Raw genomic sequence first — 18,951 nt, forward strand, 5'->3', positions numbered from 1 at the left:
GAAGAGCCTCCCATCCCTTGAGATCTCGCCTAATATTGTCGAGCAAGTGAGCAAAGTTAGTCCGAAATAACAGATCAAATCTGGGGGTAATAAAAATGCCTAGGTATCGGAACCCTGCCTGTGACCACTTAAAAGGGAACTTAGGGCCACCTTCAACTTCTGGTACATCCTTAAGGTTCCCCAAAGGCATAGCCTCCGATTTTGCAAAGTTAATGTTATATCCTGAAATAACCCCAAATGAATTGATACATTGTATCAAATGGATACGGAGGTCATCGGGTTCGATAAAAGCAGAAGGACATCATCCGCATACAGTGTGCCCTCAATCCCACTTCCAGAGTGGTTATGTGAATGTTCTGACGAATGGCCTCTGCCAGCGGCTCTATCACCAACATAAACAACAACAGTAAGAGGGGGCAGCCTTGCTGACTACCTTACCAATCGTAAAATTCCCAGACCTCACCCCATTGGTGATGACCACGGGCAGAGAGTGGCAATATAAAACCTCTACCCACTAAGCAAAGACTCCACCCAACCCAAACTATTCTAAGACATAGAGGAGAAAGTGAGGACTGCAGATGCTGGCGATCAGAGCTGAAAATGTGTTGCTGGAAAAGCGCAGCAGGTCAGGCAGCATCCAAGGAGCAGCAGAATCGACTTTTTGGGCATGAGCCCTTCTTTAGGAGGGCTCATGCCCGAAACGTCGATTCTCCTGCTCCTTGGATGCTGCCTGACCTGCTGCGCTTTTCCAGCAACACATTTTCAGCTCTATTCTAAGACATAAAAACGATATGGCCATTCCACCTTGTCAAATGCTTTCTCTGCATCTAAGGAAATCACCAACCCCTGAATCGATTGTTGCTGACAAGCTTGGACCATATTCAGCAACTTTTTAATATTATTGGAGGACCTAGGGCCCTTTATAAAGCCTGTCTGGTCCTCTTTAATAATATGGGGCAACACCCTTTCCAATCTCAGTGCCAGGATCTTGGACAGAATCTTGAAATCTGAATTTAATAGAGAGATGGGCCTATATGAGGCATAATCCTCAGGAACCTTCCCTTTCTTAAGAATTAGGGAAATATTAGCTTCTCTCAAAGATGGTGATATGTATTCATGCATATAGAAGTGATTGTACATCTCCAACATTGGCCCTGACAGAATCCCTATAAACTCCTTATAAAACTCACCCTGAAGACCAGGCGCTTTCCCCCTCTGGAGTTGCCTAGCTGCCTTCTGTATTTCCTGAAATGTCAAGGGGGCATTACGGAGAGAGGCCTGTTCCAAGGTTCCCCCTGGGAGGTCCAGTTTCTTAAAAAAGGTCTCCATTTTAGCCCTCCTGTCCTCACAATCTTCAGACCGATACAATTCAGAGTTAAAGCTCTGAAAAGCCCCATTAATCATTTTAGCATTGTATGTAAGGACCCCGGTGCTGTCTCTGATTGCAGTAATGGATTCGGGAACACGCTTTTTCCTAGTCAGGTACGCTAAATACTTCCTTGGCCTATCCCCATATTCGAACAGCCTTTGTCTAGCAAAAGCCAGTTCTTTCTTTGCGTTTTGTGTCAGTATTGAATTCAAGGCAGCCCGGAGGGCTGTGATCCATTGTAGATTAGTCACCGAAGGCTGCGCACAATGTGCCACCTCGGTGGCTTTCAACCGCTTCTCAAGTAGATGCTGCTGTTCCTCCTTCTGTCGTTTCTGGCTTGCCGAATAGGAAATAGCTAATCCCCTAGCAAAGGCCTTAGCAGTCTCCCATAGCATAGATGGAGTCTATTGTCAATAATTCCTGAAACTCCTTCAAAAGGTATTCCACAAATTTGGAATCCTTAAGGAGAAAAGGGTCCAAACGCCACAACTCTAGGCCTTAACCTCCAAATACACTGCTGCATGATCAAAGATAGCTATATTCCCAATTTTACAACCCATAATTGAATCCAGAAGGGCCGAGGGAGCAAGAAAGAGGTCAATCCTCATGTGACATTTATGTGGGTTTGGAAAAAAGGTGAAGTCCCTGCCGGTAGAGTGAAGACATCTCCAAATATCCACCAGCCCCAACTCCTCGCATAAGTCAACCATCTGCTTGGCCTGCGAAGAAATAGTTGGGGGCCCACAAGGCATCCTGTCCACTGTCGGATCCAAAAGACAATTAAAATATCCCCCCCTATAATAATGTGCCGTGTTCCAAAAGCACTCAACTTAGAGAAAGCACTAATCAAAAATTTGAAGGGATGTACCGGAGGACAGTAGACATTTAAAATGCCATATTTCTCCCCATGTATCAGGGCTTTAAGTATCACAAACCGTCCCTGCTCATCTTTCACCTGCTCTAATAATGTGAATGGAAGATTTTTCTGGATAAGTATCACCACTCCCCTACTTTTAGTAGTAAAGGATGAAAAGAATACCAGGTCATAACCCCCCGTTGTAATTTCAGGTGTTCCCCATCATCAAGATGGGTTTCCTGCAACAAAACAATATCAACCCTTTCTTTCTTAAGGCTAGAAAGCACGTTTTTCCTTTTAACAGGCAAATGACTTCCCTTAATGTTCCATTTAATTAGACGCTTAGTCATATCCCCTTTCAGAGACCCTTGAACCCCTGGGAGGGAGAACCCTGTTTACAAAGCACTGAACATAAGTAAATAAAGACTCATAGAGTCGAAGAACTATATATACAAAAACTACTCTATCATAGCTATAAGTAACTATTACTACCAAAAAACTACAAAAAAACAACTATAAAACCTTGAATGGAAGACTCTTCCCCCTGCCCATCCCCTCTTTCACAGCTCCTTCAAACCTGGACTGTGCCCCAGCCTTAGGCCAGAAAAAAAAGCAAGGAGATGATCCTTAAATCAACAGAAAAAAGACAGAGTCAGGATGAGCACTCCACCCATCCCTGGCTTCATGTCACCCCCACTTGTGACTAAAAGAGAAACAAAAAAAAGGGGGGAAACAACAAAGAACAGCCACAAAATTTCCCATCAGAAAATCCAGTTATTAAAAAAAAGGAACAACTTATTCCAAGGTCATTTCCCCCCTTTCCAAAAAGGAAATTATTAGGGAGAAAGAAAGGAATTTTAAAAAAAGGAAGGGAAAACATGGGGAAAGATAGAAAAGAGAACAAACATTAACCATATTCTGCAGGCCATTCCGTCTATTTTAAAGCATCTACAAAGATTTTAGCATTATCCGCTGAGTCAAATTTATAAACTGAGTCCTTGTGGCTGAAATGGAGCACTGCGGGGTATCTAATGGAGTACTGGATGCCCAGGTTCCTCAGCCTCTTTTTAACTTCATCAAAAGGCTACCTCTTTCGAATTACAGCTGCAAAGAAAACCTGGAAAAACATGATTTTGACCCCTTGTACAGCAGTGCCTGCAGATCTTTCCCCAGGGATCTGGAAGCTTCTATGACTTTTTGCTTGTCCTTATATGAATGGAAGTGCACTAGGGCGGGGATGCTGCACCGGCCCTGACCTGTGCACTGTAACCCGATAAGCCCTTTCAATCTGTAGCCTGATGTACTCCATGTGAAGGCCCAAAAACTTCGGCAGCCAGTTTTCAAAGAAATTGAATGGCTGCTCACTTTCCTCACCTTCAGGGAGCCCAACAATTCGGAGATTTATCCTCCGACCTTGATTTTTGAGGTCGTCGATATGGTCTCTCAAGGCCCGTACCTCTCACTCCAGCACCTGGATCCAACTGGACGAGGATTCCATCGCAGCTTCCGAGGCCTTAGTTTGACCCTCCACCTCCTCCAGCCTCTCCCCAAGGCCCTGGATCTCCTGCTCATGCCTCTGCAGCATGGATGCGATAGGTTTGACCTGGGCACGAATCTCCCCATGGATCTCCTCAATCGCAGCCTCAACTTTCAAAGTAAGTCTCTCCATTGCCGCAGCCAATTCATGTGAGTCTTGTCAGGTCCCCAGCGGGGTCAGGAGAGGCTGCTGCTGCTGCAGTCTCTGGTATTGTAGGTGCTGCAGGTGAGTGTCCTCCCTGCTGCTGTTTGCTTGTTCCTTTTCCCTTTGGTATCCTTCCTATTCCCAAATATTAACAAATATGTGTTCTGTAAGGTTTTAAACTAATAATTCCACCACATAAGTTGGCCAGGGATGGCAAAAAACACCAGTATGCCTTGGCTGTTAGGCAGAGCTGTCCACAGCAGTTTTACAGAATCGCCATCACCTTGCCGAGTCCCCATTTTGAGGTTTAAATGAATGTATTGTGTCTGTATTCCATTTAGAGAAGAACAATGTAGATGTCAATATACTGTGATATAGTCTGTATGTTGATTCACATTGATAGTGAGGAGGTATTAGCAATTTTAGCAGTCTTAAAAATGGATTAACCCCAGGCCTAGATATAGCGTATCCCAAACTGCAGTGGGAGTCAGAAGGGGAAATTGCAGGGGTTCTGCCATTAATTCTCAAATTTTCTCTGATCACAGGAGAGACACTGGAGTACTGGAGGGTGTTACAAGGAGGTCATAGCTGGGTACTAAATATTCAGCTTTTGGTGACTTTTCCAAGGTACAGACAGGAAGGTAAAAGTGGTAGGATAGCATTGTCAGTGTCGAAAGAATAAGCACTATAGCAAGAAATAATCTTGGATCAAAAGATGCAGAATCCACATGAGTGGATGTAAGACATTGGTAGGAGTAATCCATAGGACCCCTAATAATAGCTATACAGTATAAGACAATAAATTATAAGGTAATGAAGGCATGCAACACATGCAGTACATTAAACATGGTTGACTTTAATCTTCTTGTAGATTGGGATAGTCAGATTTGCTTCAGAAGAATGCAGAGAGTGTAATCAGGACTGTTTTCCAGAACAATATGTAGTATATTCAACCATGTATCAGGCTGTTTTGAGCTGGTGATGTGTAATGAGTCAGGCTTAATGAATGATACCAGGATAAATAATCTCATCGGAAACAGTGACTGTATATTGATAGAATTTCACATTCAGTTTGAATGGGAGAATATTCATTCAGCAACAACTGTGCCAAGCTTAAATAAAGCTAATTGTCAAGGAAAGAGGGCAAAGCTGGCTGGAGAGGACTGGGAAAAGAGTTTAGCAGCAAAGATGTTAGAGAAACAATAGCAGATGTTGAAGAAAATTTCATGGCTCTTCCTCATGGCCCAGTGAGGAAGAAGTGCTCTCTGAAGTGGCTGAGCCAAACATGATTAACCAGGGTAGTTGAGGATAGCAACAAATTATGTTTTAATTTCTTTCAATGTGACAAAGATTACTAGTCAGCCAAAGGTCTTAAAAGCCAACAAAAGATGACCAAAAAAAATGGAGAAAGTAATCTTTGAGGGTAAACTTGCGAGTCATATAAAAACAGACAGCAAGAGTTTCTTTAAAGTGAATATAAACACCTTAGAGAACAAGGCTGGGAAGGTATAATGGGGAACCAGAAAATGGCAAGGGAGTTGAAGAAATACTTTGCATCAGTCTTCACAGTAGAAGGTATTAATAGCTTTCCAAAATTACTGAATAATCAAGGGGCAAGAGGAAGAGAGGAAATAAATATAATAACTGTCACTGGAGAAGAAGTGCTAGGGAAACTAGTAGGGCCAAAGATCATAGACCTGATGGGATGCATCTTAGGATATTAAAGGAAGTCACTACAGAGATGGTGGAAGTAATAAAATAATTTTCTAAAAATCCTTAGTTTGTGGTGAAGTCCTAGAGAATTGGAAAACTTCTCATGTAATACCTTTATTTAAAAAAGGAATGGAGATATAAAGCAGTAATCTATAGGCTAGTTAATTTAATGTCTGTTATTGGGAAAATGTCACAGTCTATTAATAAGAATGTAATAGCATTCATTTAGACAAGGTTTGTGAAGTTTGTAGCTCAGGTTGAGGTTTAGGGTGTAGGTTTGCTCGCTGAGCTGTAGGTTTGATATCCAGACGTTTCATTACCTGGCTAAGTAACATCATCAGTGGTGACCTCCAAGTGAAGTGAAGCTGTTGTCTCCTGCTTTCTATTTATATGTTTGTGCTGGATGGGGTTCCTGGGGTTTGTGGTGATGTCATTTCCTGCTCGTTTTTTTGAGGGGTTGATAGATGGTATCTAGATCTATGAGTTTGTTTATGGCATTGTGGTTGGAGTGCCAGGCCTCTAGGAATTAGATTAGATTAGATTACTTACAGTGTGGAAACAGGCCCTTCGGCCCAACAAGTCCACACCGCCCTGCTGAAGCGCAACCCACCCATACCCCTACATCTACCCCTTACCTAACACTACGGGCAATTTAGCATGGCCAATTCACCTGATCTACACATCTTTGGACTGTGGGAGGAAACCGGAGCACCCGGAGGAAACCCACGCAGACAATTCTCTGGCATGTCTTTGCTTAGCCTGTCCCAGGATAGATGTGTAGCACACAAACCCACCAACACTCTCAAAAAAAAACTAACAAACTTAAAAGACCCAGTACAACCCATGGACAAAACCAACGTCATCTACAAAATTCTATGCAAGGACTGCCACAAACACTACGTAGGACAAACAGGAAGGAAGTTAGCCACCAGGATACATGAATACCAGCTAGCCACAAAAAGACACGACCCCCTCTTCGTCGTAGCCCTACACACGGGTGAACAAAAAGCACCAATTCGACTGGGACAACACATCTATCCTGGGACAGGTTAAGCAAAGACATGCCAGAGAATTCCTAGAGGCCTGGCACTCCAACCACAATGCCATAAACAAACACATAGATCGAGGTATCACCTATCAACCCCTTAGAAAACGAACAGGAAATTACATCACCACAAACCCCAGGAACCCCATCCAGGACAAACATATAAATAGAAAGCAGGAGACAACAGCTTCGCTTCACTTGGAGGTTGCCACTGATGATGTTACCTAGCCAGGTAATGAAACGTCTGGATATCAAACCTACAGCTCAGCGAGCAAACCTGCACCCTATTCATTTAGACATATGTAGTATAATCAAACAGTTATCACAACTTCATGAGGGGGGAAAGAATGCCTGACAAATTTACTAGAGTTCTTTAAGGAGGTGATAAGCAAGATAAATAAGGGGGAAGCAGTGCATGCAATATATTTGGATTTTCAAAAGGCATTTGAGATGGTACCACGTCAGGCTATTGAATAAGATAAGAGCCCATGACAGTATATTAGCGTGGATAGATGATTAGCTAACTAATAGAAACCAGAGTTGTCATAAGGGGAGAATTTTCAGGACAGTTACCTTTCACTACGGCATGCCACAAAAATCAGTGCTGGGCTACAGTTATATCCTATATATATTATAACATCATTTGGATAAAGAAATTTAATGCACTATAGCCAAATTTGTGGATGGCACCAAAATAGGTGGGAAGGCAAGTTGTGAGGATAACGCAAAAAGGCACCAAGTGGATATAGACAGTTTAAGAGAGTGTGCAGAAACTTCTTAGATCGAAAATAATATGGGAAAATGTGAAGTTAAGCACTTTGACAGGAAGAATAGAGGAGCTAAACATTATTTAAGTGGAGAAAGACTGCAGAAAACTGCAGAACAGAGGGATTTGTGATTTCTTGTCCAAGAATGACAAAAAGTTTGCATCCAAGTTCAGGTAATAGGGAAGGCAAAATATATCTTGGCCTTCATTGCAAAGGCATTGGAATATAAGAGTAGGAGATTGTGCTGAAAAGGCACTAATGAGACAACAGCAGGAAGACTGTGAACAGTTTTAGGTCCCTTATCTAAGTAAAGATGTACTGGTATTGGAGGCAGTTCAAAGAACGTTACTGGGCAGATACCAGGTATGGAGGGAGTGTCTTATGAGGAGGTGTTTAGTAGGTTGGGCCTGTACTCATTGGAATCTAGAAGAATAGAAGCGTCCTTGTTGAAATGCGTAAGATTCTTGGGACATTCAACAGGTTAAATGAGGAAAAGTTGTTTCCCATTGTGAGGTATCTATGACCAAAGGGAATAATTTCAAAATAAGAGAACACACATTTTTGACAGATGAGGAGGAATTTCTTGTGAGGGTAGTGAACATGTGGAATTCTTTCCGACAGGAGGATGTCAAGGTTGGATCTTGAAAGAGATTCAGATGGAGATCAGTAGGAGAATTTTTTTAATCAGCCCGGGAATTAAGTGTTATATGGAAGAGGCAGGAAAATGGAGCTGAGGATTATCAGACCAGCATGATCTCATTGAATGGCAGAGCAGATCTGATGGGCTAAATGGCCTACTCCTGTGCCTTATGGTGTGATAATTACTCTTATTCAGTAAGAACGGGAGAGATAAATCGAGGAATAACAGGCCACTGTATGTAATATCAGTGGTAGGGAAACAATTGGAAAAACATTCTGGGGGACTGAATTAATCTCTCTCTGAAGAGGCAAGGAATAATCTAGTGATGTAAGTGTGATTTTTTTTCAGGGGAGATCATGTATCACAAATTTGATTGCATTTTTCAAGACTTGATATTGGCTTTTGACAAGATCTCAAATGGGAGATTGGCTAAGGAGGAAGGAACATATGGGATCCATACAGTTGGATTGGTCGGATGGGTAGAACAGGAGGTAAACTGAATTTAATCCTGAAAAGGGTAAGGTGATGAGTTTTCGGTGGACTAACAAGGCAAGAGAGTACATGATAAGTGATCGGTGTCCAGGAAATACAGAGGATCTGAGGGACATTGGTGTGGATGTCCATAGATCCTTGAAGGCAGCAGTACAGGTAGATAATGTGGTTAAAAAGGCAAATGGAATACTTGCCTTTATAAGTTAACATATTGACTAAAGAAGCCTTGAGCTATACAAGGTTGGTTAGGTTGGAGTGCTGTGTCCAGTTCTTATTGCCACGATATTGGAAGGATGTGTTTGCATTAGAGAGGGTGCAGAGGAGATTTACTAGGATGTTGCCTGGGCTGGGGTGTTTCACCTATGAATAGAGACTAGATATACTGACATTGTATTCCTCACAACAGAGAAGGCTGAGGGGGTGGGGGCGACCTAATCGGGGTGTACAAGTTATTGGGGGGGGCCATACGCTGCATTGGAAGAAACATTTTCCTTTATAGAGAGCTTAGTAACCAGGATCATAGATCTGCGGGAAGGGGACGAGGCTTTATAAGGGATTTGAGTTACTAAAGTTTTCACCAGATGTTGGGAGATATCTAGAATTCACTGTGTGAAAGAATGTTGGAAGCCTTCACAACATTTATGAAGTACTTAGATGATTACTTGAAACATCACAGCATTGGAGGATATAAGCCATGTGCTAGTAAATATGATTTGAGCAGATAGGTGCTTGATAAGTAACATGTAACATGGGCACAATGGCCAAGGGGCATCTTTCTGTGCAGTAAATCTCCTTGACTCAAAGAAAGGCAACAGATGAATGGGAATACCACATTGTATAAGTTCCCTGAGAAGCAACACACCATTCTGACTTGGAACTATATCGACATTCTTTCGCTATCATTGAGGCAAAGTCCTGGAACTCTCTTCTGACCAGCAGAGTAATTATAATGCAATTAACTGTCATGGTTCAAGAAGGTAGATCATCACCAAGGGCAGTTAGGGATGGGCACAAATGCTGACCTAGCTCGTGACCCCAACATTCTCTAAAAGTATGATAAAGAACTGAGGAGTCAGATCTTCAGCAAAGGAGGAGAAGGGGTTGGAGGAAATCATGTTTCTATTTCCTATTTTACAGAAGGATTGCACCATACTACACCAGAGAATACAGAGAGGATAGACACTGCAGATTGATCCTGACCATCACCCAGGGAACATCTGCACAGTTGTGGGAAGGCATTCGGTTCCTTCAAACCATTGCTCAACAGTGAGAAGGTTGGGCATTCAAACCATCATCTGGAAATCGTTTGGATAAGGGAAGCTTTGACATATCATTAACCACTCTCTCATTCCTGCAGGTGTGAGGCTGTTCAAATGAGAGATCTATGAGGAGGTTACCCAATCTTGTGAGGATTTGGTACAGAGCAGATGTACCTGCCATACTACTAATAACGCAAGGCCAGCTAAATGGAAGAGAAACCATTCAAGTGTGAGGTTTGTGATCGAACTTTTGCAAGGCCATTGACACTCACAAATCACCGACGCATTCACACTGGGGAGAAGCCATTCAAATGTGAGGTTTGTAACAAGGGCTTCACACAGTTGTCAGGCCTGGTGAAACACAGGCCCATTCACACAGGAGACAAACCATTCAGATGTGAGGTTTGTGACAAATCTTTCTCACAGTCATCCAGCCTCCTTGTACACCAACGCATTCATACTGGAGAGAAACCATTCAGATGTGACGTGTGTGATAAAGCGTTTTCAACATTAGCAGAACTGCGAAAACACCAACGAATTCACACAGGGGAGAGACCATTCACGTGTGAGGTGTGTGACAAATCGTTCTCTCAGTCATCTACCTTCCATACACACCAACGCATTCACACTGGTGAGAAACCATTCAAATGTGAGGTGTGTGATAAATCATTTTCGCGATCAGGGAACCTCTATGCACACCAACGCATTCACACAGGGGAGAAACCATTTACTTGTGAGGTTTGTGACAAATCATTCTCAAGGTCATGGAGCCTTCTCCTCCATAAAAGAATCCACATGGGGAAGTAAGCATTTGATGTTTGCGAACTTTTTGCTATGACTTTGTAAAAACACAGAATTCATACGATGAAACTTTTCAGGTGCAATGTTTATGACTAGGCTTTCCCAGAGTTAGGGGATGTCCTTGTCCATCAATGTACTAACATGGAAGGAAGTCTGTTGCTCTTACTTCTGTAATAAAACTCTCACATAGTTGTTGGAATTCATCGAATATGAGCGAACCCAAACAAATTCCTACCAATCTGGGATCAGAGTGTTTAACTGTACCCAGTCTCACTGTGCAGGGTGTTCAGTGGGACTGGGACACAGAACAAGAAGCAGCTTTCACTCCCATCAAACAACTAATGATGACATCACCAGTGCTGAGGGATTATGATGTAACAATGGAGTCACCCTGCAGTGTGATGTCAGTGAAACAGGACTTGGAGTAACCCCCATGCATTGAGGATAACCCATTGTGTTTGTATCCAGAGGGTTTACACAAACTGAACAACACCGTACACAGATTTAGAAATTCGTTTTGAAGATTCCTTCCACCACCTGTTTTTGAGAGTGCAAGAAATGGTGGTGTCTGACCACAAGCCAATTCAAAGCATCTTTTTCATTTCAGGCTATTCTCATTCATTGTTTGATGTGAGTGAAAGCAGTTTTTTCTTCTGTACCCAATACCACTGTAAATCCTTACTTGGTATAGAGATTTGCATGATGACATAGTATCTGTTCTATAGGATTTGCACAGAATGTTACTTTGTAGAGATATCACTTGGAAATGAAGTTCCAGGGAGCAGATAGACATTGTTGACAGACAATTATAATTCCCCAAGACCCTGTGACAAAGTTTCTTGACTCTGAATTAGATTATGTAGAGGAACCTTTACCCTGGAAAGATTAGACAGGTACAAATGTGGTCACCTCCTAGGCAGCTGTGTAACTAACCTCCTAATTACACACACCGAAGCCTTACAACTCCCCATTTCATCCTCTGACAAACCAATTGAATCCTTCATTGATGTATATGAGACAGTCTTAGAATGTAGCAGGTATGTCCTGAAAAAGTGGATTGTTGTCCAGTCCAGCAACTAATGACCTGTGATTTTTGAGAAGATTTGTAGCTCAGGTTGAGGTTCAGCTTATAAGTTTGCTCGCTGAGGTGGGTAGATTTGTTCTCAGATGTTTTATCACCATGCTAGGTAACATCATCAGTGAGCCTCCGATAAAGCACTAGTGTTCGGTCCTGCTTTTATTTGTGTGTCTTGTCTGTTTAGGTGAGTGATATCGTTTCCAATTCTTTCTCTCAGTTTGGTGAATGGGGTCCAAATCTTTAAGTTTATTGATGGAGTTCCAGTTTGAATGCCAGACCTCCAGGAATTCCGAAGCATGTCTCTGTTCATCCTGTCCTAAGATGGATGTGTTGTCACAGTTGAAGTGGTGTCCTTCTTTGTTGGTGTGTAAGGATATTAGTGATAGTGATAGTGGGTGGCTAGTTGGTGCTTGTGTATCCTGGTGACTAGTTTCCTGCCTGTCTATCCGATGGAGTGTTTGTTGCATTCCTTGCAGGGTATTTTTCTTCTGCTGTTCTTAGGACATTATTTAAACAGGCCACAACACACTGCAGCACCCAGGAATTACGAGCAGAAAAAAAAATCTATATAGTATAATTAAAGAACAACGGGTACCTGATGAACACAGTCCACTGATTCTTAAACAACAAACCCAAACAAGAAGACACAACACACCCAGAGGTTCTAGCCACACTACCCTACATCAAAGACATCTTGGAGATGACTACCAGATTATTCTGACTCCTTAGCATCATGGTAGTCCACAAACCTACCAACACACTGAAACAGCTACTGATTAACCTAAAGGACCCTGTATCAACAACCGGCAAAATGAATGTCATATACAAAATACCCTGCAAGGACTGCAACAAATACTACATCAGACAGACAGGCAGGAAACTAGCCACCAGGATACATGAGCACCAACTCGTCACTAAAAGACATGACCAGCTCTCACTGGTATCCTTACAAGCAGACGAAGGAGGACACCACTTCAACTGGGACAACATATCCATCCTAGGACAGCTAAACAGAGAAATGCATGGGAATTCCTAGAGGCTTAGCATTCAAACCAAAACTTCATCAATAAACGCATAGATTTGGATCTCATTCACCAACCTCTGAGAAAAAGAACTGGAAATGATATCACCCATCTAAACAGACGAAGACACATAAATAGAAAGCAGGACAGAACACAAATGCTTCAACAGAGGCTGACTGATGATGTTACCTAGCATGGTGATGAAACATTGAAGGCAAACCTACCAGCTCAGCAAGCAAACTTACAACCTGATTTTGCTACAATTAAACTGCTCTTCCAATACCTGAATATCTACTGAGGCCGAAGAAAATAACGAGTGAGTGACAAGATCAAAATGAAATGAAAGCCAAAATCCCATTTTGGAGACAGACGAATTATTAGTTGAACTGAGAGTTAGGGAGAGGCAGAACAGGCTGGGGCTGTTTTCCCTGGAGTGTCGGAGGCTGAGGGGTGACCTTATAGAGGTTTACAAAATTATGAGGGGCATGGATAGGATAAATAGGCAAAGTCTTTTCCCTGGGTTTGGGGAGTCTGGAACTAGAGGGCATAGGTTTAGGGTGAGAGGGGAAAGATATAAAAGAGACCTAAGGGGCAACTTTTTCACGCAGAGGGTGGTACATGTTTGGAATGAGCTGCCAGAGGATGTGGTGGAGGCTGGTACAATTTCAACATTTAAGAGGCATTTGGATGGGTATATGAATAGGAAGGGTTTGTAGGGATATGGGCCGGGTGCTGGCAGGTGGGACTAGATTGGGTTGAGATATCTGGTCGGCTTGGACGGGTTTGGACTGAAGGGTCTGTTTCCATGCTGTACATCTCTATGACTCTATGTTGAGCTGGTCAGAGTGTCAATATGCACACTCAACAAAAGTGAAGTAACTTGGGAACTTATAGAGAGATCTCACTTCAATTATATACACTGTAAGTGAATGACCAGACATGTTGTTGCAAATGCAGATATTTGTGTGCCACTGATTCTCAGCAGATAGCTGATGAGGCTGATCTGAATTCACTGAGTGAGAGCAGAAATGAACAACCATCATTCCCACAGGTGGACCACTCCCCAACAAATTCCCCAACAGATCAACAACAACACATACTATAGTAACAACACATGCTGTAATGGCAACATTCTCCTGAGACCAGACATGAGATGAACAATTTATGTAAACTTGTGTATATACACTACAAATAGATTTGAATGCTTAAAAGTATCATGTGTGCAATATGCATATGAGCAGATAAAAATGAAATGAATGAATAAGAATATGGTTTTTATATTCATGTGATAACTTTTCTTGATAGGTTTTTATGTGGAGTAACCTGCAAATAACAGTGCATACGAGTTTGTTTTTTAATGAATCAAGTATTTTTGGAGAAGTACCTTTACACACAATGTCTTGCTGTATGAATGTGATATTTGGTGTCATCATATGTAAATACAGGTTTAAGGACAGTGACCATTTTGTACACTATATGTAACATTGTTTGAAGTTCAAATTGCTCCAATTATTTCTGGAGCAACATTAATTTCCTGAAGCTCCTGAAACTGATTGGTGAAATGGAGGAGATTTTGAGCAGAAGATTGGGTAGGGATTTAAATTTGTCATTGTCCCATCTGAATAAAACCTCACTTATTACAACTGCTGTCTCTGTTCCCCTGGTAAATGTTTGACAGAGATTTCTAGTATGGGAATAGCATTCGTCATCTTCGGAGGCTTTCAAATTGACATCAGTGTGGGATGTTTAGCCACGGGATGTATTTGATAGCAGATCAGAAGAGGAAGACACATCATCCAGTGTAGTGAAGCTGTGCAGTGGTGGAATCAGCACATGCACTGGAGAAGAACACAGGAGTGAGGAATAAATGGGGGATTGAGTTTGGAGGAACGTACTGAGGAGGGAGGAATGGGAGCAATTTCCTCTATTCTTCTTCTCCACTCCTACTTCTGCTTTCTTCCTCCATTCTTCACTTTGACCTGCCTTCGACCCCTTTGTCCTTCATTCTCTTTTTTGTCTTTCCTGCTTTCTCTATCTCTTCTCCTCCAGCCATCTCAAGATCAAAGTGACAGAGAGTGAACCATCTTAAAAGTTATCATAAGCAGAATGAAAGCAGAAACTCCAATTAATTGAGATAGTAGTGTCATTGTGATTATATTAGATTATTTTAACTACTTTTCTGGTTTATCTGACAGAATTGAAATAAGTTATCATCTGTAGGCCTGCAGTTTTCTGAAATAGTTACTGGCCACAGCATGGTGTCATGAATATGACTGACTGTTGGTACCCAAACACCTAAAAACCTGTAATGTGAAGAGCTACCTCAAACAGGCCCAATTGGCAGAAACTCACCACCCGCATTATTCCCATCATTTCTTTGATTGGAACCAGCTTCTTGTCTGATGTTTAATAAATCAGTGTTGAACATCACAAAGGTCAATTTACACTTCACAAAAATTCCATTATTAATTCCTAATGCAGTCAATTTGAGATGGATTATGCTGGAAAAAAAACACAAACATTCAGGCAGAACCAATACACTTGTCGTTGGTACCTATTTTTAAGGAATTTATGAAATCAAACTTTGAAAAGCAATTGTGAGACCAACGGAAACATAATGGAATCATCCAGTTGTCTTCATGATCAATGCATTTTGTAATCATAAATTAGATAATTTTGTAAGAGTTGGAATATATTCAAAATTTCCCAGTCTTCATTCTTCATAGTATTAGTTTTCTTTTGCTTCTTAGATTTTTTAATTGGTGTGCTCATTTTTATTAATGTCTGTAGTGGCTTTTGTACTTCTACTCTCAACTGTAGACAGGTCTCTACTATCCCACGTGGGCAATGGACAAAAGGGTGGTTGAGGAGAGGAAGGCAACAGTGACTTGTTATGGAGCAGGCCAACCCTCCCCCACCCACTTCCCAAAAATATATCAAGGAGCTAGCATAGACTCTAACTTCTTATTTTATTTAAAGACAACTGTAAAGCGATGTGTCCAGATGTGATTCGAGTGGTCAAACTACTGAGCTTTAAGCAAAACACACTTTATTTTTATGCCCAGTTAAAATAGAAACAAAAAGAATTTACGGAACATTAACTATTGAAATACTTAACAAAAGAATATGTTATTTAATTACTAATAATCCAATATAGGTAGCCTCCCATAAACACACTTTTGGCAAAGGCAATTTCAGTAAAACATTGTTTCATGTGCTATCTCCAATCCTGGAGAAAGGAACACCAAAACAAACCATCTAGCAACAAAGAAACAACTCAAAAATTTTAACTGCAGCAGAGTCAGCTGTGTCTAGCACCTTCAAACCCCAATTTCAGCTGAAAACAAAACTGAAACTTTGGATCTGTGTGAGCAGAACAGAGAGGTAGAAGAGATTACAGAGATAAGAGGGATGAGGACATGAAGGGATCTGAAAATAGGCTCAAAACCTCACAAAACCCAAACACTGAGCTTTCCTCAAGAGTGGGTTATTCCTCAAGATTTATTCCTGACACATTTAGAAGAGTCTAAACAATAGAAGTTCCTGAGTGAATGAAAGCAGAATACTGATTGAAGATAATCCTTAAGATGTCCATTCCACCTGACACCAGGGACTACACCGTATTTCACATGGTCACTTGCCTGCACCAAAAATATGTCCAATATGGTTCCAACAGGGATCAGGATAGTTGTTGTAACATTCTTTCACAACAGGCTGTTCTGAGTATACCTTGGACAAGGGAGACATGTATGGAGAAGTTTGGTCAATGCTCACCCCAACCCTGTTCAATGTTGTGGTGGCTGCATTTTTTTGGATGGTGGACTTAAAATGGGAAAAACAAGGAACTGTAGAAGAAAATGTTAAAGGATGGAAAGAATGAATAAGGAGGACTCGTAAGTTGTGTATACACTGTGGCCTTTCTCAGGCAGTGGGAGTGGCTGTCAGACACCTTGCTCTGTGGGTTTATATCCAGGAACAATTTGTCTTGAGACAGACTTTTAATAGGTTCTTTGTATTGTTAAGGGGGCATATTTTTAAGGTGAGAGAAGAAAGTTTAAAAAGGATGTAAGGGCCAACTTTATTTTTACACCAGAGGACGTGGTGGATGCAGGTACAGTTAAAAGACATTTAGATAAATACGAATAGTAAAGGTTTGAAGGGATATGGGCCAAACACAGGCAAATGGGACTAGTTTAGTTTGGTAACTTGGTTGGTGTAGACTAGCTAGACAGAAGAGTCTGTTTCCATGCTGTTTGACTGTGACTCTAAATGTGTGTGATCAGAAATACTTAGCATTGCACAATTTATTGGTTAGTTCCTGGCCAGTGACTACAGCTTTGTGTTTGGAGAATACAGCAGGAACATTCAGTCTGTGAAGGATAAAACAGTTTTCTTGGCCTCTGTTCTGTAAGTGTAGAAGTAAAAGGACATTCCAAGCAGTTAGCTACTTCCCCTCTGTGCAAATTCCCTTCTTGGAAGGAAAAGGGGAAACCATCTTCAGAGACCCTGAAAGGGTAAAACCTCAACCAGTGAATGAAAGGGTGAGAATCATTGTGTCTACCTCCTCGTTTTCATCGAAAAGTCAAAAGGAAACTGAAGACAAGAATCTCAGCTGCTTCAGATCTGCACTGGTGCCAGAACTGTGCTTCACTGACTTTTGTTTCTTCTCCACAACCTTTAATATAAGGGAGTAAAGTCAACATTGACCAAGAGGACCAGAGGGCTGCTCTCTCATTAGAGAGAGATGACTGGTGGCAATTTAATCTGAGGGGCACCACACCTCAGGAAAGTGGTGAGTTTGAGACCTTCATGGTAAACCTCAGCTGGTGTATGAATTGAACCTGGGCTGTTGGCTTCTCTGCATTACTAACCAGCTGTCCAGTCAACTGATCCAAGCAACACCATCCTTCCCCCAACCCCAGCTTAATATTTGTGACTTGTCTCTTTGTGAGCCTGTTTGTACATTTATGGGAAATTTTTCAAAAGGGTAGAATTTAAGTTGTAGGGAGTTCTAAGTTGTCATTCGTGTTTCATTTCTGCCTTCAGTTAAAAACAATTCGTTTGAAATAAATACATTTTCTGTTTCATTCTGAAATCTGATGAGTGAGTTCTTGTAATCGTCAGTGATAATGTAAAATTCTTGTCAGTAAAATAAATTGGGAACTTTCGCGTATTCAATTGAATATTTTCACAGTTAAGACGACTGGGAATAGTGCAGACTTAATTCCAGTATACTGCCCCAGTGAGTTGTGACAGCATTGTGAATGTTCTGATTTCTCAGGAGCAATTTTCCCTGGGGTCTGTATGGCCATGTAGCCATTTGGAAACCATATGTTCACTTGCTAATCTTCCACTGTATACTTCTACTTCAATTTAAACACACAACATGCAAAGGATGCAGATATCTAAGAGGTTAAAAAGAGGGGGAACCATTGATTAGGAGTGTCATCGATGTCACATCACAGAGTTTCATTGCAAAACTCACACCTGAAGGAGCTCTCCCTTGTGAACTGTCTGGTGGTGCAGAAGATGCCTTGAATCTGTCTTGACTTTCTGACTCTAGCTTCACAAAACCAGACACACAGAATAACATTGCAGTCTATCGCTCTAACTTGTTCCATTTTAACTCAAATCAAACTTCAGGCTTCCGGTTTACAGGAGAAAAAGCATTGGGTACACAGTCTTGGGACTTAACTCCTTAGAAATTGAATCAAATACTGAAATCTTTGAGCCTACTCAAGACAGAAATCATTAGATTTTTGGATGCTTGAGACAGAAAGAAATTTAGGGATAGTCAGGGAAAATGGCATAGAAATAAGTCATCTGTTTGATTAGAGGAGCAGCACAATGGGCCAAATGGCTTAATTATGTTCCTATTTTTCTTTCTTCCTATGAAATGTTATAAATCATTGTCAGCTGTGGCTTAGTTAGCACTCTAATCTCCAAGTGAGAAAGTTGTGGGGGGCTAATCTTGCTGCAGAGACTGAAGCTTAGGATCATTCTCCAGTGCAGTACTGATGGAGTGCTGCACTATCAGAGGTGGTATTGTTCAGATGAGCTAATCCAAAGTCCCACCTACCCTTTCAGATGGAAACCACTGGAGTTATGGATGATCTCTGCCAATATGGATCCCATTCTGACAATCATCAAAACTGATTATTGGTCTTGTTATATTGCAGTTTGTGGGATGTATAGCAGTTTGGTGTACATACATTAGCCACAATGTTT

This window comes from Chiloscyllium punctatum, chromosome 30 (assembly GCF_047496795.1).
Source record: "Chiloscyllium punctatum isolate Juve2018m chromosome 30, sChiPun1.3, whole genome shotgun sequence".
In the NCBI taxonomy this organism is placed as follows: domain Eukaryota; kingdom Metazoa; phylum Chordata; class Chondrichthyes; order Orectolobiformes; family Hemiscylliidae; genus Chiloscyllium; species Chiloscyllium punctatum.